General features: G+C 40.5%; 1 long non-coding RNA gene across 15 annotated transcripts in view; it reads left to right on the top strand.

The window, feature by feature from the left end:
* LOC142603322 (uncharacterized) overlaps positions 1–24,938 on the top strand; it is an 89,428-nt gene that overhangs the window by 21,310 nt on the left and 43,180 nt on the right. For 11 of the 15 annotated variants that reach the window (XR_012837230.1, XR_012837222.1, XR_012837224.1 and 8 more), the window contains exons 1-3: positions 5,371–5,496; positions 14,986–15,115; positions 16,268–16,523. The exons of 1 other annotated variant lie outside the window; for it this stretch is intronic. This is a non-coding gene — a long non-coding RNA (uncharacterized LOC142603322). Of the gene's footprint in view, positions 1–5,358; positions 5,497–14,985; positions 15,116–16,267; positions 16,524–24,938 lie in introns of those variants that run through there. 3 more of the 15 variants (XR_012837223.1, XR_012837233.1, XR_012837226.1) reach the window with 3 other exon arrangements.

The following is a 24,938-nucleotide window of genomic DNA, read 5'->3' as shown; positions in this document are numbered from 1 at the left end:
GGTGCCGGTCGGATGGCGGGCAGGAGAGGACGCCGCGTCCTGGCCACCGCGCCGGCTCTGGATGAACGGGGACTGCCTAAAACCAGCCGCTGGTTTGGGCTGCTTGTTGGGAACAGTCACGGCTTGCTCTCCTGCAGCCTCGATCCACCCTAATGCTTTGTTTTGTGCCGCGGTGCAATTCTGTGGCTTTAATTTTCTGCCCAACCCACCGATAGATAATTTAAGAGCATTTTCTTTTAAGAACAGCAAGAGTGCCATGTTGGCTGACTCCCCAAATGATTGCTTGTCTTGTTACAGATAGCTGTTGACCTGTTCCTTTAATGTTACAAGTCGGCATCTAACTGCTCTCTTAAGCCAACCTACTTCCTTCTTTTTAATGAAATTGTCCCTTTAGCCTTTTTCCTGGGCTGGCTTTTCAACAAGAACATTAGAAACAGTCTGCTCAGTTCTTTCCTCTGCTAACACCTTGCCCAGAGCTAACTTGCAGCTTCACTCTGTCAGCTGTAAGATATAGATATACTGTTGTCTTAATTACTCATATTTCTCCTGCTGCTCATAATTCTGCTTGTTCCACCAAAGAGCTCTTCAGAGAGCTTTACTGCTTCCCTTTCCGTTTCTTTGGGGGTTTAAAGGTTGTCAGATATATAAACGATCCCTGTTGCAGAGCTTTGGTGGTGACAGTGTCCTTTGTGGAGAAGATTTAGGGGGATGGGAGAGCTAAATACGAATATTTTGAGACTACATCTCTGTGGAAGGAGGGAATACGCATAGTGCTACCTTGCATAACAGCACCAGGGAGCGTGTTTGGCAAATCCCTTCTCTACTGAACAGCTAGGCAGCTGTTTCTTCTGCAGCTTCAAGTGCAGATGCCGATTGTCAGGAGAAGGGTTTTCTTTGCGCTCTCTCTCTCTGCCACTGACTATCCATGGCTGTATCTGGCTGACTGCTGTTCCTCTAAAAATACTGTTGAAAAGGGACTGGACACTTAAAAAAAAATACCGCCGTGCCATAGGGAAACTGCAGTCCTTTGCCATTTCAGCTCTCTTTTATGATTATATGCTACTGCTTCCATTACCTACATTAATTAATCTGTCTGCTACCGTAAGTATTGCATGTTGACCAACCTACAGCAGACCAACACCATCATGCCTGTGGTTTTTGGCAAAGGTTTGAACAAGTTTTATATTAGAAGTGAGCTCTCTAGTGGGTGACACCTTTGGGCAAAGTCCTGGCTATTTGAAGTCCACTCTCCGTTTTACCAGACCTCAGGTCTGTACAGTAAGATAGTTCAGTGGTAGAATATATCTTAGTATTCAGCTGGTTGTCTTAGTTCAGCCGGCTGACAGGTTCAGGAAGCAGTACTGTGAGTTTATGTTAATTGAATAAGTTACGAGCTTGTCAAACTGCTGTGGTTGAGCCTGTTTCCATCATAAAGCTCGTTGTGCTGGTGGCGTGGTCGGAGGTGGGTCTGGGCAGGGTCTGCTTTGTTGTGGTTGCTTTTCAATAATTGTCTGGTGAAAATGCTGTGCGAGTATAGAGGAGGAAACATTTTAGCATCAGAGCAGTGAGAGATGACAACACCAAAGGTAACACGCAACTCTTCAAGGTTTAAACTGACCGAATAGCAGGAATAGGCAAATAAAAACCAGGTTGCAGTAAATCAGGACCAAACTCTTCCAGTAGCACAGATGTGACTGAAGAGTCTGTTAGAGGGAGCAAATGGAAATAGATGAGAGAACTCAGTGAGAGTGATTAGAAATAAAGAGTAATTCTGTGCGGAGGAATAGCATGGAGAAAATAGCCCTTCAAGTTAGTGCTCTGCTCTGGAAGAGCTGTAAGGGAGCAGAGTATGTGTCTCGGACAAGTCACGTTTCAGGCGAGGTCAAATGAGTTAGGACACATGGGAAATCCATGCAAGTGGTAGCTCACTTCAGACCATCGTCTGTAGGAAGCTCATAGTCAGGGAGTATCATCTGGATAACACACAGTGCAACTCCAGCCGCAAGACTGGCCGAGAGGACTGGTGAAGTTGGCCCTGTTAAAAATCCAGGTTCCCTGACATTTGACACAGAAATTTGTTTGTTGCAGAGCACGGTCACACAGTCTGTGACGCTCGGCGTGGGCATCTGCACTGCTCCCGTCTGCGGGGCGAGCTCTGCCTGGGGACAGGCTGCCCGAACATCTCCTTTGCCTTTGCAGAAGAAGGCACTAGGACTCCACAGGGAAGGTCTCTGGGAAGCTGGCAAGGCCCTGGGGCCATCGGTTCAGCCTGACATTACTGCGAGGGCTGATGGGGTAGCTGGAGGCTGCAGAGTGCAGGGGGCGAGCAGGTACTTCGCTCTGTTTTAGCAAGGTTTCCTCTTGGAGTCGCAGCACCGTCTCCTGAGAGCGGCTCTGAGGACATGGTGGCTGGTTAAGTAGGTGGTCATGCAGCTGCTTTGGCACCTCGTCCATTCTGGCAGCTACTCCGCAGCGAGCAATTTCCTGCCCAGTGCATCTTCTGCGGTGATGTGGGACAAACAACTTGACCTTGTGCCTCGGCTCTCCAAACATAAGGATGTTTTTCCCTGTTAACTCCTCTCGACAAACCCAAGGGCTGTTAAAAGAAGTAGGTCTCATGACTGTGTGGTACTTGGATGCCATGGTAATGTAATTAGCTGCACAGCAATCTTACTAAAAATGTCCTTGGTGGAGGAGAGGACGGGGTGGGGGGGACTCGTTTAGAGAATAGATGTTAAAAAGGAGGAAGTTTCCAGACCTCTGTCTTCGCCACAACTTGACTGCGTAACACGGGGCCTTCAGTGCAGATGTGAATCCAGAGGTTCAGAGCATAATCTTCCCTACGCGTGTCCGTACAACGTACAGTGCAGCACAGAGTGTTAATGGATTATATAACGACTTTCCACCCCCAGCAAGCCTTTTGAAATTTTTATATGGTATCTGGAGCTAAAAATCTTTTTAAGCTGCTGTACAACTTTTGGTAAACTTCAGGGAAGTAGTCCTGCTACCATACCTTTCTTTTTCCCCCCTCCCTTTTTCTCTTCAAAGTTATGGATCAGGAGCTTCTGGGCTCCTTAATCCAAAGGAGAGAGGCAGAGGGTTCTGTGCGGAAATCTGAAAGCCTCGGTGCAGGAAAGCTGCGCTGCCGATTAGTTTATCTCTGTTACTTTGCCAAACCCCCAGACTTTGGCAGCCTGTTTTTTTTTTTTTTCTCCTTTTTATATCCGTTAGGTCTTTTTCCTCCTACCCTCGGAATGACCTCTGTAGTGATGGTTGCCAAATGTTACCCGTATTAAATATGAGGATGTGTATCAGCATCCTCAAGGCACACGCTCCCGAGCTGTTAAAACCCTTCTACTGGAGCAGCAGCCTGAAATTGTCTCCAGCTTTTGGACTTAACAGTTTAGCTCTGGTTAGCTGCAAGTTATTGTAGAATCGTGTCACCAAATTCTTTTCTCAGCTGTATCCTTGCTACTCCGCCAAGGAAGAAATTAGTTTCTGTCATTTCTGGTTAATCTGATTGTACGTTTATACGAGAATTTGTTGGTTAAACGGAGACTAACCGCAGTAACAAAAAGTAAGATTTCGCAGCAATATTCAGAGCATATTTTAAAAATTATGCAAAACAATGCAGTGATATAATGCCAGGCAAACTCGGATTGGGCGGGATTGTGGTGGATTTCTTTATTCAGATGTTGTTCTCCTTTATTCAGATTTTCCTGCGTGCTAGGACAAGGCAGAGCTAGCCATATTTTCCATCCTGATGAATGAAACAGAGCTCAAGGAGTTTAGCTGAGATTGGCTTCCCCTGCAAGAAAAATTGCTCTTTGTTGCCTGAATCATAATTTTAAGGCATGAAAACTATTCATCAGGAAAGCAGCATTTTAACTCCTTACATCTTGCAGCCTGATCTTTGCAGAGTAAAAAAATCCTCACCCACTGAAGTTGATCGGAGTTGTAATAAGTCTGTAAGGTCACCTTGATTACTGTACATCAGTGTGGTCCCAACAGTATGTTCTTGATAAGACAGCCCATTGCTGTGATTTAATCCAAATCTCTTTAATCATATATAATCCACATAATTCAAATATACTCACCAAGGATCCAGTTTTATAGCTGTACTGAGAGGAGGGAAATCTTGTGTTGTCACAAGGCATGCTGACATCAGTGGGGTTTCTTATTGATGTAGGACTTAGTGTTGGCACATGCAATTACAGCAAAATTTTGGGTTTAGCATATTTGCAATTTGATGTATTTTTACGAGGCAGTTGCTTTGAGGTAAGTGAGTAAATGATCTCTGGGCTGTGTCCAACAAAATCTCTGACTGAGACTTGTGCCCAGTGGTCATTTCAGGGAAAATATATACAATAATCTGAAATTATTTGTTGTGCAATTAAAAAATCATAAATGTTTCATTTATATTCTTGGCTTAGAAAGTTCAGTTTATACAAACTATATAAAAAAGAGCCTGTGGTCCTCCCAAGGCATTCTTTATTATTTCAGAAATATTTCAACGACAACAACAAAAAAGATATTTGTCAGCATACATAAGTAATACACAGATATTATTGCAGTGTTACCGGTTACAATTTTCACGTTCAAGATACCGGTATCAGATCACACTCCGTTTGCGTAGCCATTTGTGAATGTGATGCACATGCAGCTCTGTGGCCTCATGCCTCATAGCCCTGAATCTCAAACCTGCTCGAACCCACGGGTGACTGTAAACATCTGAGTCATTCTGTTGAAGTCAGTCCATGCATCCATTAACTGTGCAAACTAATCCTTAAAAAAAAAAAAATTACGAAAAGGGCAAAAAAGAAAACGGCGTGCTTTCCAAGCCGATGAAACTCCGTGCGTGGTTAAACGCTGGAATAAATAAATAGTGCATGAGCTTGAAAAGCTGAATCCGTACTCATAACCATGGTTTATTGGTTATCCAGTGAAAACACAATTCAAGGTGAACTTTTTTCGGCTTGCATACTGTTTTCTGACTTTTTTTTTTTTTTCTTTGTGGCCATTTTGCAATTTTCTGTGGATTTGGTTTGATTGTAAATAGGCATACACATTAGCTAAAGCCAGATAATTTCTTCTGGCCGGCTTTGCCAGTAAATCACTGAGCTATGTAATTGGTTTTGTATAAAATTATGCATCGTGAACTTGGGAATAGGTAAAACAGAAACAAAAAGTGGATTTTTTATAAAAAATAATATAATTTTTGTGCAAAACGTTTTGTATTGACCCCATTCTTCTATTCCCTAGCATGATCATTTTGATCGTTCTTTCAACGTTGAATGAAAAACAAACTACAGAACAAATCCAAGTAAAACTGGTAATAATTTCTGGTTTGGCTTGTAGGTGGAGTTGAATACAACGCCCACATTTGCGGTTAATTACAAGCGGTACGTGATGAAGATGATGGTATTCGGCCACATACCCAAACAGTTTGATTCAGACAAATTGGGTACAAGGCTTTGACCAGCATGAGAAGGACAGGTGAGAACCCTTGGGAGTGAAGCTGAAATAATAAGTATTCTGATGGTCAGGAAAAATATTTCTCCATTAACACAGTAGATCTTCTATTAGAAACTCAAAATACTAATTACAATCTGCCTGAAGACTTATTATAAATGGAGTGGAGATAGAAACATGTTTATATTATGAGGAGGCTTATTTGCAGATAAGCAGGAAACCAGTCACACATCTTCACAAACATAATTTTAGCTGTTTTAATTAGCAGGTTTGCTTTGATTTAATTTAATTCAGTGATTCCGTCTATCTTTACTGACACATATGCAAATAAAACGTGCTGACCTGACTTCTGACATCCAGCTTCCTTTTTTCATTTCTGTTTTTGTTGTTGTTGACTTCGGCAGCGTTTACGGTGAAATGATGGGGTCAACACTTCCTAACAGCGTGGCCAACAGATGTAGCATGGGGATGACAACTGTACGTTTGAACGGTCTTTTGTTACCCCAGCACTGACTGATTGCTGAGGTGCTGGAAGCCAGGGTGTCAAAGGCCATCAGAAGTCCTAACAGCCTCTAGATCCCAATTCTATTAAGGGTCGGAATGACAAAAATTAAGCCTTTTTGTGCAGTTGCGTGTAAAAGTGAGGGAGCTTTTTTGCTAGAGAATGAGACCCTAGAAAGAAGCCCCTGTGTGTGCCTTTAGCAACTTATTGTAGCTTGTGCATCAACTTTGGGTTGAAAAGCAAGGTTTTAAAGCTGTCGGAATTCATGTATTTAATGTTTGGAGATTTGGTGGGTTTATTTAACAGCGAAAGTAGTTATTGACAGAATAAAAACACGTAGTCCAGAATAAAAATACCACATTAATGTACTGACAAAAAATAAATAAATCTGTGTTGACTTTGCTGAGCTTTTTGTTGGTCTGAGAGCTTGGCAACTATTTTTTCTTGTTTATGTCAGAAACACAATTGCTAATACACCAGGTGTTGTTCTCCCTTCTCTCTCCAGCCCTCCCTTTTGCAGTGTCTCACAGCTGTATGATAGGTAATTAAAACAATCACTGAAATGTTTCAAAGCTGTTGTAGCCTTTAGTTGACTTTTAAAATTCGTATTTGAAGAAGAATGGTAAAATTAATTTGTATCTGGCTCAGAAAAGTGCTCTTGCTTGAGCAACGGACTTTACAACATTGCCAACAAAAAGAATGAAATTAATATCGTACTTGCCTTTATCTAGGGTTATTCTGTTAACTGTTTTATACTGGAAATTAATTTTAATATGATACAGATGTCTACAAGTCATGAATGCAGCAGTTGTAGCATGCAGTCAGATAGCTCTCCTACTCCATAATCGTGGTAAAAATAATAATTTAAAATGAGTAAACTTGCCAGGACAATTAAATGATTCTGCCCCCAGATAACGGAAAGATGAAGTTCATAATATTGGACTGTAAAATATGTATGATTGAAAAGTGCTATTAAAGAAGTATTATGTGAAGAACAGTAATTTTATCGGTTCGTCTTCCTACTGAGAAAAAATACTTTAGAGACCATAAGAAATGGACACTTCTGGATATGCATATTTTTGATGTTGAAATGCTCTTCTGTTTTTCTTCTCTGTCTCTAGCTTTTGTGTTTCAGTTACCTGGTCCAATGGTAGGCTTTGGAAAACTTGTAATTCATTCATTATGGAACGCTTGGTCCGTGGGACAGGATTTTATTCTTGAAATAAGCTTCCTTGTCAATATATTCTTTTTGACCCTTAAAAACCTCTTCATCTTTACAAATGAATGTATTGGGTCAGTGTAAAGTAGATCTTCCCCCCCCTCCCCCTTTGCTGATTTGTCCCTCTTTGGAGGTCTGTACTTCCCTGGCATGGGCAGGAACGGTGGCAACTGCCGCACGCAGAAAAGGCAAGTTGAGGAATTTTCAGTATGAATGGAATTGGTTCGGGCTTCCAAATTACTAACTCAAAAAACCCGAGATGTAGGATGAAAGGTTTTGCATATCCCTTACTGGTGCGTGGGGAATCCTCGCCTGGTACGGATGCCGATATGCAGATGGAGCAAGTGCTTTTACATGCATGTTTTTGAAAATCTGACAGATACCAGGGAACAGAGCGCAAACCAAAAATATAAAATCTGACAAATTAAAATAATGACTCTTCCCCATTAATTACAAAATAAATACCTATTGTTATTTGTGCAAATATTTCCTGTTGTTTGAAGACAGGATAATATCTTTTTCTTTCTTTGCTCCTTTGTGAATGTTTCTAACCGCACGCAGGTATTACAAACAAATTTACAAATGTGAATAAAAATAAGACTTAAATACTCATCTGCATCTTTGCATCAACACAACTCAATTTGACAGTATATTTTTGCCAGGTGGAACAAAGAGCAATAAATTAGTTTTGAACATTTATGATCTTGCATTATAAAGACTGCAATAGACTGCGTTCAAAATCAATTGTCAGAGTGATGGGGGATTAATAACTCTGGTACCGTAACCTTTTACGTATCTGCAGACTGGGTAAGGGCACATTTCGAGATCTGCTGCCATATTTCATTATTGCAACTTATATTTGAAAGACCTTTTTGATGCTTAAAAAAAGAAACAGATTAGTTTTTAGTAGAGCTGGATGAATAACTCATAATTAATAATTCATTCAGTGAATGTTGCCTTTTATTCTGTGGGAAGAATAAAAAAAAATAGTTGTCAAAATTTTTTATGAGTTCTATTGACTAGTTGGGGTTTTTTTAATAAAAACTAGAAATCAGAATTCAGGGTGTGTTACTTATTTGTGATTGATAAGTCATGTGGTATTGGTTTAATTCCCCAATTAGCTGAGGACAAATACGCGAATACATTTCATGATTAAATGTTTGAGGAGTATGTGTTTAAAAATCCCTTTCGCCATGCACGCAAGCTTAAAACCAGTGTTTGAAAGTACTATTGAAAGTAAAAATCCACGTGTATGAAAATTGTTGGAAAGGAAATGCAAATGAGGCAGGAATATGGCCAAACCAAGTTCATTACAAGACAGAAATGAGTTTCTGTAGACTTCTACAGTATTTTCCAGCTGGAGTTTTCCCTCCTTGGCTCCAGCACCCTTTTTGAGAGAAGACCACTAGACATTGGGAGTAAATATGGGAGCAAGGTAAAGGAGAGCTTTATTGAATTTCCCTAGCTCCCCAGCTACTGTGTTGTATTTTATGACAGCAAAACCTGTTATAACAGTGAAACCACATGCAGAGTTGTCATCTTTCGGCTTTCTTTGCCCCTCAGCTGGCAAGTTTGAATCACACCAATGCAAGTTCTACTGGGCTAAGGGGCATCCGTGGATTCTTCTACATTTTTTTCATCTATGCGCTTTATTTTGGTTTCTTCCTAAATAGAGGTAAAACAGTTAAATATTTCCCAACAAAATACATGTGTGTAATCTCAAGGGCTGTGCATACCATCTAACTGTCATTTCCTTTGATTAACCTTCACCTGACCTCCCTCCCTAAGGCAGTTTCAGATCCTTTTGTTCCTCCATTTAAGTATTGCACTCTATCAGGTGAGTACATCTGTCATTCGAGAGCTGGCCGTTTTGCTAGAGAACTCGGTGGAGACGTTGTGATGGAAAACTGTGCAGAATCTGTCACAGATTAGACAACCCAGTCTAACGTGCAGAGCTGGTATCGCTCGCTGGATGTATCCTTTAGAAATGAGAAGGAAGCAGAGCTTGCATAGACACGATTGAAGGTAGCTGAATTTTAAGAGTGTATGTTAGTTGTTTTATGAATATTATTAAATATTTAAGATCAAAAAAAGAACCACGACTGAGATCAACAGGACTTTTCTGTTGCGACTTCTTCATGTTGTCAGGAAGTGCCGGTTTGTGGAGAATAAAATTGCTAACAGGAGAGGATCAGAGTTAATGAATCACCTCCTTTACAACGGCAGAGTTTGGAAATTGCCACGGTAGTCGATTTTAGCATTTAGAAACCCAACAGGTTTGTGTTTAATCTCAAATTTTTCATGTACAGATAGCAAGAAAATGAAAATTAAAAAGGCCAGAAGAAAGAAAACATTTCAAAATGATTCATGCCTATAAATTTCAGTCGGTCCAAACTGAACTTTTTTTGGATGGCAGTTTAGCAGAAATGTTGAAGCTTTGTGTCACAGCTTGGGACAATTTGTTTATTTCTTTATCTATTTTAAATCCTGAAAATTAATCTAACGTGAATAATATGGAGCTGAGATATTATGAATCCAGTCAAATCACACATTTGGCTGACAGCAATGAGGAGCATCCATAGCTTCTGCTTATGTAATAGCATATTTTTTGGAATGATAATAAAGGCCATGTGTGATGAAATATCTCTTCATCCCAATGTAAGCTCGTACAGTGGCTCATGGTGGTTCCTAAGAGCTAAAAATTGATTCTAGGCTTAATTTGACTGTTGAATCTCATATCTTTTCCTGATAGATTAAAAATGTGCTATCAATGAGAAGCCTCAGCATCATATCAATTCTTATGGATGAGGATTTATTCATCCCTTAACTCAGTCTCTGGTGAAGTAAATAGGTCAGACTTCCTTAACATTTCATCACCAGGCATGCTTTACAGATCTTATATGTTGTTTGCAGATATTTTTTGCCCTTTTCCACTTTTTCCTTTTTTATTATACAGTTGAAAGTTTGAAGAAGAGTCTAAGTATGCAACATTTCATGATTTCTACTCAACCCCCAAGATCGTGAGACTCATTGAAAAACAGTGAGTTTTCAAGCAAGAAACAATTGCACTGTAAAATTTCTGTGCAAATGTTGAACGCTGGATCCATTCCTTCTGCAAAGAGTTTATAATCTATTTTTTAAGCTTTTATTCATACTGGCTTTTTTCTTATTCCAGTGTGTGGAAGCAGACATCCTTACGGATGCGGGGAGGAGATGGTGACGGGGTTGGTGAGTCTGTACCGACCAGTAGCACCGAGGTCCTGGTCTGGTGTAAACTGGTGTGGTTTGCTCAATTATGTTTTAACTAATACCTAGAAAAAAGTCATGATATAATTCCACAGGGATTGTAAAAATCCCAGTTTTGGAGTAAATGTGACCTGTTATTATCCGTGTTAAGTTTTTTGCAAATGATTTTTCCAGAGCAAACGTTTTCTGTGAAATCCTCCCCAGAACCAATCTGCTCTCCGTGAATGTTCTGTAGTGACGGAGATGTACTCACCTGGTGTACTGAAGAATTTAAATGGAAGAACAAAAAGAAACTGAAATTGCCTTAGGGATTGAGGTCAGGTGAAGGTTAATCAAAGGAAATGACAGTAAAATGGCATTCATGGCTCTTGGTACATTTTTAATCATTCCTCTCTCTCTCATAAAAGACACAAAAGATGTGCAAGTTTTTACCGCTGTATTTAGTTAGGGATGATTTTTATTTTTGTCTCGATTATTTTAAAATATCCTTTATTTTATATTTCTCATAGATTTAGCTCCTGAAAACTTGCATTGCAGTGCCTTAAAAATGTGTGTGGGAAATCAAGAATGTGTGTGTGGGGGGGAAGAAGAATGTTAAGAAAAGGGAGTAATTTTCCCCAGAATATCACTCATTTTATCTTATCCTTCTAATGTGAGAGATTTTGAAGGATTTCTAGAAGTCATGGGTGTAGGGAAGAAATACTCAGAAAAGCTAAATATGCACATTATTACACAAGTGCCAAGCTAACTGAAGTCCGTGAACGCAGCTACTGGAAACAAGAATAGTTTCTTTCAGACTCTGCTAATCTACAAGTAATTACTCTGGTTTTAATATAGATGTTTTGTGCATCTTTTTTTTAAAAAAATAATCTTAGAATAATCATCATGATTACAATGAAATTTTGAAGTCATGTCTTAGTTTGGGGGCTGTCGGTTATATTCTGATTTTGTGTATGTGAAAAGGCCCCATTTAGGAACCTTTATTTTCCAAGTTTGGAGTTGTCACTCTTTATGCTAGTCACCTTAGATAACTTTGGTATAACTACGACAGGAACAGGAGCAACTTTATGTAACTTATAACTGCCTGAGGCAACTTTTAAAAAATGTGAGCAATGCATTTTTTTATTTTTTTTTCCCCAAGTCTGTTTATGTAGCTCCCTGCCCCCCCGTGATGCAGAGAATCCTAAAGGGTATATATTAAACCCAAACAGCTCTCAGCTGGGGTAACTTGGCTATAGCAAATGTATTTTCCTTGCTCTTTAGATCATACGCCACGAAGCGTTATGCATTGAGTACCTTCAGCGATGCAGCTGGGAGCCGAGCTTAGGCGAGACCTTGCAGAGTTAAGCCTTTGGAAAGGAACGGGTGGGTGGCTTAAAGAAAACATATTACTGCAGACCCGTGCTATATTATCACCACTGCGAGTTGCATTTAAAAAAAAAAAAAAAAAAAAAAGTGATGTTTTATACATATACTTTCTCCACATGTCAGGGAAAAAAAAATAATCTGGAAGTCATTTCTTTGTGCGTCGTTGCACTGTTTATGGCCGTGATTGCTACTGGTAATGTGGCACTTTTCTGCCAGATCCCACGTAGCAAACGCTGTCACGTGGATGCCAGATGGGCTGGTTGCCAGCAAGGCAGAGGAAGAGGGAAAGCCCTGCTCCACCCTGCAAACGCCGCCGAGAAAAAGCCTGCCAGGCAATTATCAGAAAAATAGAGAATTGGTCAAAAATGGGAAAAACGCGTCTGAAGTCATTGGGTGGAGGTTGAGTTGAGTTTACCTCTCAAACCCCAAGGCTCCTCGGGGAAGGGAAGCCAAAGGCGGCTGGGAAGGCTGAGCGCTGGCGACTGGAGTGTAGTACTGCGCAGCAACAAGTGCCTGACTTTGCAGACGCAGATGGATGAGTAACTTGAGTATTTTCACGTTTACAGGATTTGACTCCGTGATTTTATGATGCTGTAACAATGTCAATGTTATGTTTATGGAGGGCATTTTTCAAAGGTGCTCAGCAGCAGCTCGAGCAGCTATCTCACCCATAACTTCCCTGTCTTGTAAACCTTCTGTATTAGGAACAGAAATACAAATAATTTTTGGTCTGTCTTTGACAAAACAGCAATATCTGTTTAAGGAAAAGAAGAGTAAAATGTGAGCGAGATCATTTTAAATGAAAACTGAATACCTGAGCTGAAGACAGCATTATCTGCTGACAACTGGAAAGCGATTGGACTGAGAGAATATGACTTGTTTTTAAATAAACAACAATATGACCTCAGAATTTTTCTGAAGTAAATGCTAAAGAATCATAGCCAAATCATGTATCTATTTTTAAAGCATCCAATAAAAATATTCAGACCATTATATGCCTGTGTACCCAAATTATTCAAATACAGAAAGTATGAAGTTGGTTTGTGCATTTTTATTCCAACCATTCAGACCTGCTTCCAAAACATAATTAGTAACTTTCTTTAAAGGTTTTTTTTAAAAGTGTGTCTGAATATCTTTAGTCTTTCTTTCTTTTTTTTTTTTTTTTTTTTTTACCACCAAAAAAGCAGAATTGACTGGAAAAAGTAGCAAGTTTAATGTTCAGTGGAAGAAACTGAGGCTGAAATGACATCTCCCAAATGCTGTGTCCGAACACATTTAATTGCTGCGCATTTTTCCCGCCTGGGCTGGCGGTCAAAACGATGGGGGCTGGGAATGGATTCAGCCCCATACCTCTGGTTCGAGCATCCCAGGGAGCACCCTGTGCCCGTGGGGTGGGAGGACTACTGGGATCATTGCTCCTGCCCATGGATCCCATCCCAGATCAGGGCTGCTTGTGAGGACAAGAGCTTTTCATCTGAATGAAGCTGGATTAATGTTTTTGGGTGTTGTCCATGTTGTAAAATCACTATGGGATAAAATATGAGTGTTTATGGTTTCCCCTGTGGGCGTAAAGTGGGGTTTTGCATTCAATCTTTGCTGAAGCTGCAGTGAAGGCGATGAAGTAGCTGAAGATCAGAGGGGAAGCTCTGCTCGGTGTCTCGTGGTTTTGCAGGCTGGTTTTCGCATCTTGTACCGGATTAATGGCGCACCTGCCCTGAGAGGGGGGTTTCAGGGCGAGGAAGCTCATCTGAGCATCAAAGTAACACGATAAAAAAAATGATGGAGGAACAGCAATAGCCGATGTTTTGGTGTTTCCTTTCACGCTCTGTTTTTGGAGAGAAACCATCTATGCAAGTATTCTCAGGTGATGTGTCGGTTTCTGTTGGAATAAATTGCTTGCCTCAGTTTGATCCCCACATCTTCTGATAAAAATAACTTTTTTTTTGTACCTTATTAGAAGCCTCGTCGAGTCCAAGGCCTGATAGACCTTTGCTGCATGTGAGGGATCATCGTAGGTCAGTGAGATACTGAGTCCAGAGGCTTGCGTGCCCGTGGTGTAGGTGTCCCGCTGATAACCAGCGGGGTGTGTTTCTGGTCCTCTCAGGTTTTCACCTTCATTTTCCACTCTTCCACCAAGATGCGGAGATGTTTAGGAGAAAAATCATGCTGTCTAATTTTAGACATCTAATTTATGTTGCTTCTGGCTGTAGCGAAGCACAAGCTCTGCTCGCTGCAAGTCCAGAAGTATTTCTTCGGTTGCAGAGTCAGCTTCTTGCTCAAGCCAAAGTCTGGGTATGCAGAAAGCACGGTGAGGAGCGCAGCTCTGCAACATCTGAGCCGAGGCTCTTCGCCTGCCAGAGCTCCTACCAGGATGCTGGTCTCTAACCTGAGCACCTAAATCAGATCCCTTTTGGGTGCAGAACCAGACACATTAGGACAGTTCATTTTTTGTAAGTGTTTCTGTGAGAAATCCTTGCCGTAATCAACGTCTGCAAAAAAAAAAAAAAAAAAAAAAAAAAAAAGATTTGAAAAGAAATGAGCCAAAGTCCATGAAAACATTTCTAAGTGGGCAAAGTTTTACACTGTCTTTGGAGTGAACCACAGGTTTCACCAGATGCCAAGCCAGCTGGGAATAAGCTGTGTGATAACGGGGGTCATTGCTGGGCAGATGGAGGCTTCTCCAGGCGTTTTGCACCGTTGGTTCTTGCAACACTAGAAACAGTCAGAAGCAGAAGGTAGGCAACTCTTTTGTCAAATTAGGTGAGGTAGATGCCCTTCCCGAGGTTATTTGTTGTATCACATGAAGTTAATTTAATGCTTAATACATGCCAAAATGGAGGCTAACCTCTTCTGAGAGATTTTAATCTGAAAATGCACTTAGAGCCGTTACTCCCTCGCATTCTCTGCTGCAGAAGGATGTGCATTAAAAATGGTGACATTTCTTTATGGGGTTAGTTTAGAAACAGGAACCGCAGCAAGAGCTGGTTGGAAGGAGCTACCTTTGCAATCAGGGGTGTTGTCTGTACCAGAGTCCTGAGGAATTCAGGAGAGTCGTGGCTGCCTGGGCAGCCCTGAGAGGCTTTGGACAATTTGCCGTGGCCACCTGTGGTTATTAGTTTAGAAAATGTGTCACTATTTTATCCTGGCATCTGTTCAAAGTACTAATTCTGTGGATCAGTGTCTTTCAGATGAAGGAAGTGAAATCCTTTTTTTTGCCCCTGGTGTCTGAGTAAATTGATATCAAATACTCTAATGAAAAGACAACTGTTGTCAGCAGAGGCAAGCAACAAGAAAATCTGGGACAGGAGGTAACTTCATGATGGATTCTACATCCTCAGGGACTTGCTGGGCTCTGAGGATTAATTTTCTATTATATCCACGTGTGGGGCTTTTCTTAAATACACTTCCACTAACAACTTAATACTTTTTTCAATTACAATATCATAAAAAGCTACAACTTTTTGTCATTCTGCCACTTAGAGGCCAACGCTTTCATCGTTGTGACCGTTGTTGCCGCCTTTTACTTTTCCTTAAATGAAGCATCTTTTTGCTGCCCCACTGAAGCCGTGGTTTTGAAGAGAAAGGGTACTCTGCACAGGGGGGAAAAAAAAACCCAACAAACCACCTTTGTTTGTTAGTTAGCCCTCACTTCCATGATAGCTGGCTTGGTCTCCTGCAAGCACACCTTATGGACTTGAGAAGCCGTCACCTGAAGTGCCTCTTCTGATTATTTTAGTTCAGTTGGCTCAGGTTATTTTATTGTATATGTGTTGTTATATTTATTTATATATTATTTATTTTATTATCCTTATTTTATTGTATTTATTTAACGTATAGTAACTCTAAGAATGCATTCTACAAAAAAAAAATGGGCATTTTTACCTGTCAGAATGTCCACACACTTGACTGCGACAGGAGACAGAGCACGACAAAGTAAGAGTTTCCAGCAGCGACCTTATACTGCTGATAAAAATGAATTGTTCAGGGTATGACAGCATATGAACCAATGTTTTATAAATGAGTTGGATTTGGGTACCAATGGGTTGCAGCCTATTGTAGGAAAGTGGTCAGCAGCTCCAATAGTTCTCCATCTAGAAGTGTAGTGGGTTGGAGAAGAAAAAATAGATAGTGTAAGATGTCTGAAAAATACCTGTGCATAAGGAGAGTCTAAAGTGTTTGTGAGGCTGTTTTCACCTTTGGGAAGATGGGTCAGTGCTGCCAGGCACACGATATCACTTCTGGGAGAACAAGGCTTTAGAGGGCTCCTTCACCTGGGGACTTAGTGAACCGGTTTGATGTTGTTGGCACCAACGAGGAAGAGATGCATTGATTTTACAAGACAGCTCAGAATTCTTTTATTTGGGAAATACCAAGCTAATCGCCCCAAAAAATAGTAACTTGGGGTTTTTTTTGGTGTTTATTTTTGATGATTTTATAGCAAAATGTATTTTTAAATTCAGAACAAGATAAATTGAGAAGTTGGAGACGATGTCTGTAGAAGGGACAGGGCAGATACAGAGGTACCCGTGGGAGAGCTTGGCGTTCCTCTGGATGGAGCAGAGGTTCCTTGTGCAGGCAAAGGGCAGGCTGGGATAGGGAGCTGCATCCCCCAGCCGGGATAAGGACGGGTTGACTGAACTGTTGGTATCTGCTGGAAAATAAGGCTGCCCAGCTGCTTTCCCACACGTTGTCTGTTCCCTTCGTTGAGGAAAACAGGTAAAATCCTTTCTGAGGCAATGTTCATAAGGAGCATCATCATCACGTGTCAGTGTTCAGAACATAAACTGATCTGACTTAATCTTTGTTTTCTTCTGCACCTCCATTTTATAAAATAGAATTGGAAGAAAATTATGGTCTCGAAACCTGATTTTTGCCTCAGTTCTGGTCTTCAGTACAGAACTACCTGACAATTAATATTTGTGTATACCTTTTGAAATACCTGACCTTTGGGGAGTTGACAGAGCTATAATATTAGTCTTTGTATGCTAGCCTGGCTTTTAAACTCCCTGCCTAGTGGATGTAAGTTCAGTGGATACAGATCTGAAACTTGATTTCCTCAGTATAGCTGCATTAGCATTCAGCTGTGGGTATGTAAGATAATAGTATTAAAAGCAACCTTCCATCCTGTTGTCATGGATGCAGCACAGCCCAATCCTGGTAGCAGTATACCACCAGTCTTTGTACAATCTCATTTTTATCTACAAATTTTAATTTAATTATACCAGAAATTCTATAAGGGTATATAACATATGATTTTATTTTCTGTTTTAAGCATTAAAATGTAAGAATTGAGCAGCTCGTGTTCTTTGTCCAGTGCTCCTTTTTTTTTTTTTTTTTTTTTGCATTCCAAGTATCTGTCAGTATTAGTTATGAGACTGTGTGAAATAAGTAGCCATGAAAGATGCCTGCTTTTATGACAGAATGAGTGGTTTCATGAATTTTAAAGGAGCACATTTGTATTTTCTGTTCTTGAACTACATGGGCTACTCACAAATATGACAGAAGATAATTGTTTGAGGAATTATGATGCCTTTCAAGATTTTGCAGGATATTACTATTTTCATAATCTTTCATTTATCAGGTTATATGGCTTGATTTATTTATGTATGTAATTTGGAAATTAAAGTACTCCCATTCTGTCAGCATAGGTACATGTTTTCTTCGTATAGCTCATACTCCTGTTAGCAAAAATAATGAATGTGCTAATTTTTTTGTCAGCTACTAAAGAAACGTGTCAGAATCAGAGGGTAGTCAGGTATTATTCTGGGCCACGTGAGACAGTATGGAACGGTACGTATCGCTCCGTCAATGCCTTAGGATGGCGGGAGCGCGTATTTCAATATATAACACTAACTGTGCCACCAGGCAGTGCGTGCACTGCAGTTTGTTAAGATTTAAATGAATGCATTGTTAGCACCGACTTCAACGGGGATTTTGTGTGAGTGAGTAAAGGCTTCAAGCCTTTAATTGACTAAGAAAATCTTTTTAGTTGTGATTAGAGGGACAGATACTCAGCTGGTGAGAACTGATGGTGCTCCATTGAATCAATTTTCATACCCTGTCTGAAGTCAATGGAGCAGTGCTCATTTATAACCCGGTACCTGGCCCATTATTATAAAAAAAATGTTTCAAGTCCGATATTTGAGTGGTACGGTAACCTTTTATCGGGGAGCTGCTTGACTTGATTTAAAAAATTTCATCAAAATCAGTGGTAAAATCCTTGGGCTAATAAATTCAGAGCCATGAGCTATTTTCATTTGGTTGGGAGTTTGAGTGTAGAAACTATGACTGTGTGTGCCATTTGCTTGAAAGCATGGTGATGTATCTGCCATGCTTTCATATTTAGCATACGGGTGTCTTTTTAAAGACTAAAATGAAGCACCTCTATATATGTATGAAGCATCTCTGTATCTATATGAAACATCTCTGTATCTATATGAAGCATCTTTTAAAGACTAAATGAAGCATCTCTATACCCTTTTCTGTTTTACTCAGGAAGTATTTGTATTTTTTTCTCTTGGTGATATTATCGCACTTTCCATCCTGTGATAACTGCATAGCAGGATTGTATTTTACAGTAAAAAAAGTAATTCAGAATATCTTTATTTATTGAACTTGTTCGCAACATCAGAATTTTGTTGCTGAAAATCCCCTCTCAAAATTCTGTGCACGCCCAAAATTAAACCGCTCTCAAGGTGCAGTCAGGAAAACCAGGCACCAACATTATGGAGTGAAAATTAAAGAGGCAAAACATCAGAGTGTCTACTGTATGTGCCTGCTGTTAGACACTCAAGCATGGAGAACAGGATACACCTCTCTGGATGGATGGCTTTCCTTATTAAAAAAACACAGTAGGACGCACAGTAGGGGAACACACTAAAACAAGGCTTTGTAGTAATTTCCTTGAAAGAAATTTCCCAAGATAGCAACTTGAAAAGCTTTTAATCTTACGACTAGCTATATAGTGAGTTTTACTGTAGGTGGTATAAAAAAGACCATTAGATTGCAGCCGATCTGGTACAGTTGGTCCAAAGCCGCTTCCCTTCCAGCCTTCCTTCTCAGGAAAAGGATTAGACTTTCCTTGCACCAGAATTAGGGTTGAATAGATCGGTGTGAGTTCTGGCATATTTAAGAACTTTAAACACATGTCTCTCCAGTTTGAAATTACGTTAGAAAATAAAGAACCCATCCGATATACTTGGTCACACGTACTGCTTTCTGTGACACTGAACTGATTCATTAGATCAAAGTTTCTTCTCCATATTGAAGTTTGAAGCCGCTGCCAGCCATATTTTTGAGCTGATATTTGATTTTGGGTCTCTGAACAGTGTCCCCTGCTTCTCGGGAGGAACATAAAGTGTTTCTCATAAACTCCTGAAGAAGTATCCCACGCGACCACGTCCTGCAGCAGCTCCGTGCACTGCAGTGTACCAGCAGCTTCTCACTGGACTTTGCCCCATTTGTGCTATCTATTCCACCTGACTATTAAACCTCAAAGTAAAAAAAAATTTAAAAAAAAAGTCTATATCTGGAGAAATTCCTGTGCAAATACGCTGGAAGGCTGTTGTGTGTGTTATGGTACCTGATAACCCTTAAACCAGAGTGACTGTGGGCTCGGTGCTGTGCTCGGTGCCTGTTGAGGTGTCAGGGGCCATCCGCTGAAATCCTGCAGCTTTTTCCCAACCCCGTTTAGGTGTCGTGACTAAGAGGTGGTGGCCCCAGAAGTTTGGCACAGGGAGCTGGAGGCTGTAGGTGCCGCTCCTCCTCCCCGAGCCGGCAAGCGCCAGGTACCCAGCACCTATGTGTGTGAGCATCAGCGCAGAAGTCTGAACATCTTGTATCTATCTTGTGTCAGCCGCTACGAGCCGAAAACAGGGAACGAACATGTCTGATAATGTGTTTCACATTGAAATAATTAAAGAGAATTGTTGCTGGAGGGAAATGTGCCTTTAAAAATTAACCCTGACATCTCTCTGACAATTTGGCTTATTACAGGAGATTTTTTTTTTTTTTTTTTTTTTTAGTTTTACTAAACTTGTTATGCATGTTTCAGCATCTTAGACAATGTAGAGCCTTTGAAAACTTCCTTGTATGAGTAGTCTATACTTACACGAGCAGTCCCATCTATTTTCCGCTGAACTACTCGTAGGATGTTTAAAGAATCGGGTCTGAAGTAAATGACACATTCTGCTATGCCCTGGAGCCTGTGCTAGTTATTATTGTTTGAATCTATCTCTTGATTGCATATATTGCAGTCTTCTATCACACCGGGTGCCAGTTTTGAAATCTGAATGTTGTTCCTCAAGTAGCTATCGAGCAGCTTGCTTTTTTTATTTCTTCTTATGGTGAAACAAGTCCTTGGAAATTGAAAGTAGTAATTTCCATAAAGCACTAAAAGTTTAAAAATGTTTTTCCTGATGGAGCTGGAGTATTTGAAAACAAATGTAAAAGCCTATAAAAGTGGTATTATTTATTTTTAAAATTCTAGATATGATAACAACAGTTATAATAACTTTTTTGTGGTCTACGGGAAGTTAAATATGCAACCGGGTATTGGTGTGCAGGAAGTTTGGGTTCATTATGTCGTGGCTATAACAGTTATTTTCCAATTCAAGAATTGTGCCACTTTTTGTTGGGGTGAATTCCAGTATTTTCAGTTCTCCATCTGATGAAAATTTGCTAGTCCAGGGACAGGAAATTTTGGGTTTCTCTCGGTTCGTTTGATCATTTTCTTACTAATTTTAAGCTGCATTTAGAGAGTCTCAAAAGGGCGTATGAGGTGGCAGGACTGGGTGCCTGATGCTTTTCATCTGTTTGATGTTGCTTGAACTGCCTCGGACTGTGTGTGTTTAAAAGGCTTTCTTCCTCCTGCCAGTCAACGGGAGGAATTCGAGTGCATTATTCCAGCCACGATGGTTTGGAACTGTGCGATTCTGCGGCCTGAGGAATGGCTGAGGTGCAGCTAAGGCATTTCTCGCTTTCAATTCTGCAGCTGAGAAGAGACATATGCAAATTTTCCTTCAGATGCTGAAAAGTTTTGGTGGTTTTTTGATTTTATTTTTCTTTTGAATAATGTCTGACCTCATGGGAGGAAAACACAGTAAAATATACAGGAGCAAGCACATACTTTTAATTTTTATTCTGCCATTCTCAGTTTGCAGGGCGGATTCCCGGTTGACATGGTCTGCATCCATCGGTACACCCCCATTTGGTGTAATGCTGGTTTGCACCGGCAGAGAATTTGATTGCAGGAGCCAAAGTCTCCTTCCTTCCTTCCTTAGTCAAGGGGAAGAGATTCAGCCCCGTATTTCCTCTTCCACTGAACTTTTCACAATTTGGTGATCTTGGGCACAATCCTTCATGATGCTGAGTACCCCCATGGGTGCTTAAATCAGGATAGCAGATGGCTCGTGATGCTTCTTAAAACTGGGCACTCCATTAGCTAAAATTTAAAACACAAAATACTTTAAAAGCACTTCTCAGAAATGTTTTTCTTGGATTGGGAAGGATTTTTACCCTTTTTATAAAAACAGGAACTAAAGAAATATCTGTTAGTTGCTGTGACATTTGCTATAGACCTAGCTGTACGCAACATTGCTGGTACGTTCTTTTTGGCTATTAAAGGCTCATTAAAAAAATTAAAGTCTCCACAATTTACAATATTTTCCATTGAAATAGCATGTTAACACATTTCTTTAATCAGTGTGTAACTGTCAAGGGAAAGAACAATTCATCTAGTATATGCATACATTAGAAAAAAAATTATCTGATTTAATTTTATTTGTTTTATATTCAGGGCTTTTTTGAAGGAATTCCTGCAGGGAAATGGTTAATCTATTTTTAACTAAAGCTTACTTTTGTAATCTATCCAGTGCTTAGAGTTCTGTCATTGATCTATGATTTATGTGATTTAAACCACCTCTTGGCTGTAACATTGGTTTCTATCCAAGATGCTGAGCTGAATACTAATTACGAGATCAAATTTATGCTGTTGGGCTAAGCAGCTGAAGGAGCTTTCCATGCAGGACTCCCTTAAACCATGCCACCGTTGAGCATTAGTGAAATATTTGGCGGAGGGGGGGAGAAGGAGGAGGGAGAAAAATGCTGGAAAAGAGAAAAAAAATATTGCAGGAAAACTGAAGTGCCCTTTGAAAGCTTTATTTTTAGTTCTCTTGAATGACTGTACAGTGCTATATGCAGATATTCAACGTGCGTAAGCCTGTGAATATGCACATGGTTATGTTTTTACAGCAGAATCTCACTAATTCACCCTAACGATTGGGAAACCCACAGAGAAAAGCCAAATGGCATGAGTGAGCAAACAAATAAATAAGATTGAGGATATTTTATTCCAAGATGTATTTTATGCCTTTATTTTGACAAGTATCGTGTTGTCAGAATGATTTATGGTATTTCATAGCATACCAGTAAATGCACTGTAGTATGGTTTCTTACAGTAAGAAAGTCTTAGTAACAATAGCTTTGCTTTCCCTCTCCTTAAAGCATTTTTGCTGAGAAATAAGCCGAGATCACCAATTTTATAGAAAACATAGGTCTTAGGCTTTCCTTTGGTGCGAATGAGTAACACTCTTCCTGCATCGCCTTTGCCGCGGAGGTCGGGGTGGCAGCAATTTTCTTGGGTGTAGGTAGTCAAAGCACGTTCGAACGGCTTTGAATCCAAAATCCAGTTTGAATAAAAATGAAATTTTCTACAGGAATTTTGTTGATTATAATCAGTTTTGAGACAAAACGTGTTCCAGTGCATCATTCGACTTTCATCTCTGTTGGTATAATGTTGAAGCAGTTCATTTTGATGATGATGAAATGTTTTACTTTGTTCAGGTTTCTGGGTTGGTTTGGGTTTTTTTATTTATAGTGTAGTTCTCAGGTTTATTATATGCTTTGTTTTATATTTTGTTACGTTAGGATAATTTTAACATTTTCAGACAAAACCTGCTTATCATTAAAATGTGACATTTGCATGAAACGTTTTCATAACTTCAATTTTGCCGGAATCTTTTAAGATTTCATTTCGCTCCCGCGCTCATGAGAAAATATTGGAATTCCTCACAGAATAGAAATTCCAGGTTGTGACTACTTGTCCTCTCTGTTTTTACTTTGGAGTGGTGCGTTGTTGTGTCCTCAGGGGTCTGGAGACGCAATCCTGGCCAACTGATTAACGTATAGGATGCAGGTGATGTCGTCAGACGTACGCAAGGAGAAGGATTCGGATATTCTTTTGTTTTCCCTGTGACGTCGGTATCGCCACCCATGAGAATCGTTGTCTTGAACCGCGTTCAAGGGGATGTGTGCGCTCACATGCCGTCCCCCTCGCAGAGGTTACAGCCTTGTGGCCGGAGTCAGCAGGCCATCCCGCTTGGTCCGTAGGAGGCCCTTTGGTGGGGAATTCGTTTCCTTTTATCCTCATTCTTGCTCACTTTAAAAACAAAACCCCAAACAAATAAAAAAACAGAAACAGAAATAAAACAAACAGAAAACCTTGAAAAAAGTTTCTTCCAAGGGCATTTTTACGCTAACAATCTCTGGTTGTGTGTCTGTTGCTTGCTGTCTCCCTCGTTTCTTATTTTTCCCATTTTTCTAATGTGGAGAAACTCATATTTCATAGAATTTTTGGCTTTTAAAGAATTATATTTATTTATACTCTATCAATGTCCTATTTGCTTTTCTGTGTGCATTGTTACAAATAATTTGCAATGCAAAAAATACACATTTCGTACATTTGGGTAAAAGTTTTTGAATACACGCGTGTATATGTAATACTGAAGGGGGATGTGCTTGGGAACAGTTTTATCAAGAGGAGCCACCGTTCCCGATCCGATTTGTGTATAACGTTCTCCTCTGACGCCATCCTTACCTGCCTCATCTATAGGTGCCGTAGGTTACATATCTAAATGCTGCCCGTAGTAAGCGCAATGAATTGCCTGATGGTCTTAATGTCTGCAAAATGGAGGCTATTAGGAAAAATCAGGATGAGCCCAGGGACGTTGATGAAGCTACACGTTGTGGCTGGAATTGCAATCAGGTCACTTTGCCAGCTGACTGTAACCGCTGGATGCGATACACATTCTTTTACTGCTTATGCGGGGAAATAATTTGCACCATCAGTGATGTTGTTGATCTTGAATAAGAGTAGGTAAAACAACAGAAGTGAAGATAGGTCTTGAGTTAATTGCTGTCATGGTCTGAGGGACTTCAAAGGAATTATTTTACCGGAAGCCTCATTAAGTGGATTGGATATTTTATAGCGCTGAACAGGTGGCTGAAGTGGTCCGTAGGGAAGTGCTAGAAGACGGAACCACCTCCAGGACTCCCCCTGCCCATGAAGCTGCCGGGGCGGAGGGGAGCTCCAGCTCCAGGGACACCCAAGGTGGGCCAAGGGGTGGCTGTCCGGCCAGGAGGCTTGCAGGAGCTGCAGACCCCAGCCCGCCCCAATGGGGTCCCCATCCTGAGTGGGTGCCCATCCTGAGCAGGTCCCCATCCTGAGCAGAAGGTCCCCATCCTGAGCAGGTGCTTCCCCATCTTGCTGTTTCTTTGAAGCGTGGGCTCACGGGACTGACGCTGTGGGTGTCACGCGGGGCTTGCGTGGCCTCAGGGTGGCTGTGCTGCGTGGCCAGGGCTCCGGGTGCGACGGGAGCCTTTCTTCCCTGCACCAGGGCTTGCTCTGATTTACGCTGTGCCTCTAACACTGCTTTTACAGGGCAAAAAGTCAGTGAGGAAGAAAGAAGTGCTATATATAATCTAATAAAGTAACATTCTAGAGGAAACATACACGATATTCTGAGTGTGTGTATATATATGGTAAATATTTGTTCTCCTTTATTTGCAGTAAAACTGTTCAATTAATAATTGTGGCTTTGACAATGATGTGGGGGGATTTCCACTGAAAGTACAAAACCTAAAATCATGTTGATTTAGCATATGCATGTGCTTGCACATCTATATTTAAAATTTGATTTATGTATAAGATATATAAGTGGATATTTTGTATACCTTCATATAAATATAAGTATATAAATAGTACGCAACGTAATTCATGGGAGGGGAGAGCATTTTGGAAAGCTGTTGTGGATAGCAGTTAATTATTGCTGCCTATTGTCTTGATGATGCCAG

Source organism: Balearica regulorum, chromosome 11 (assembly GCF_011004875.1).
Source record: "Balearica regulorum gibbericeps isolate bBalReg1 chromosome 11, bBalReg1.pri, whole genome shotgun sequence".
NCBI classification, from domain to species: domain Eukaryota; kingdom Metazoa; phylum Chordata; class Aves; order Gruiformes; family Gruidae; genus Balearica; species Balearica regulorum.
Note: the sequence above shows the minus strand (reverse complement) of the source record. Positions and strands in the feature narration are given on the sequence as shown.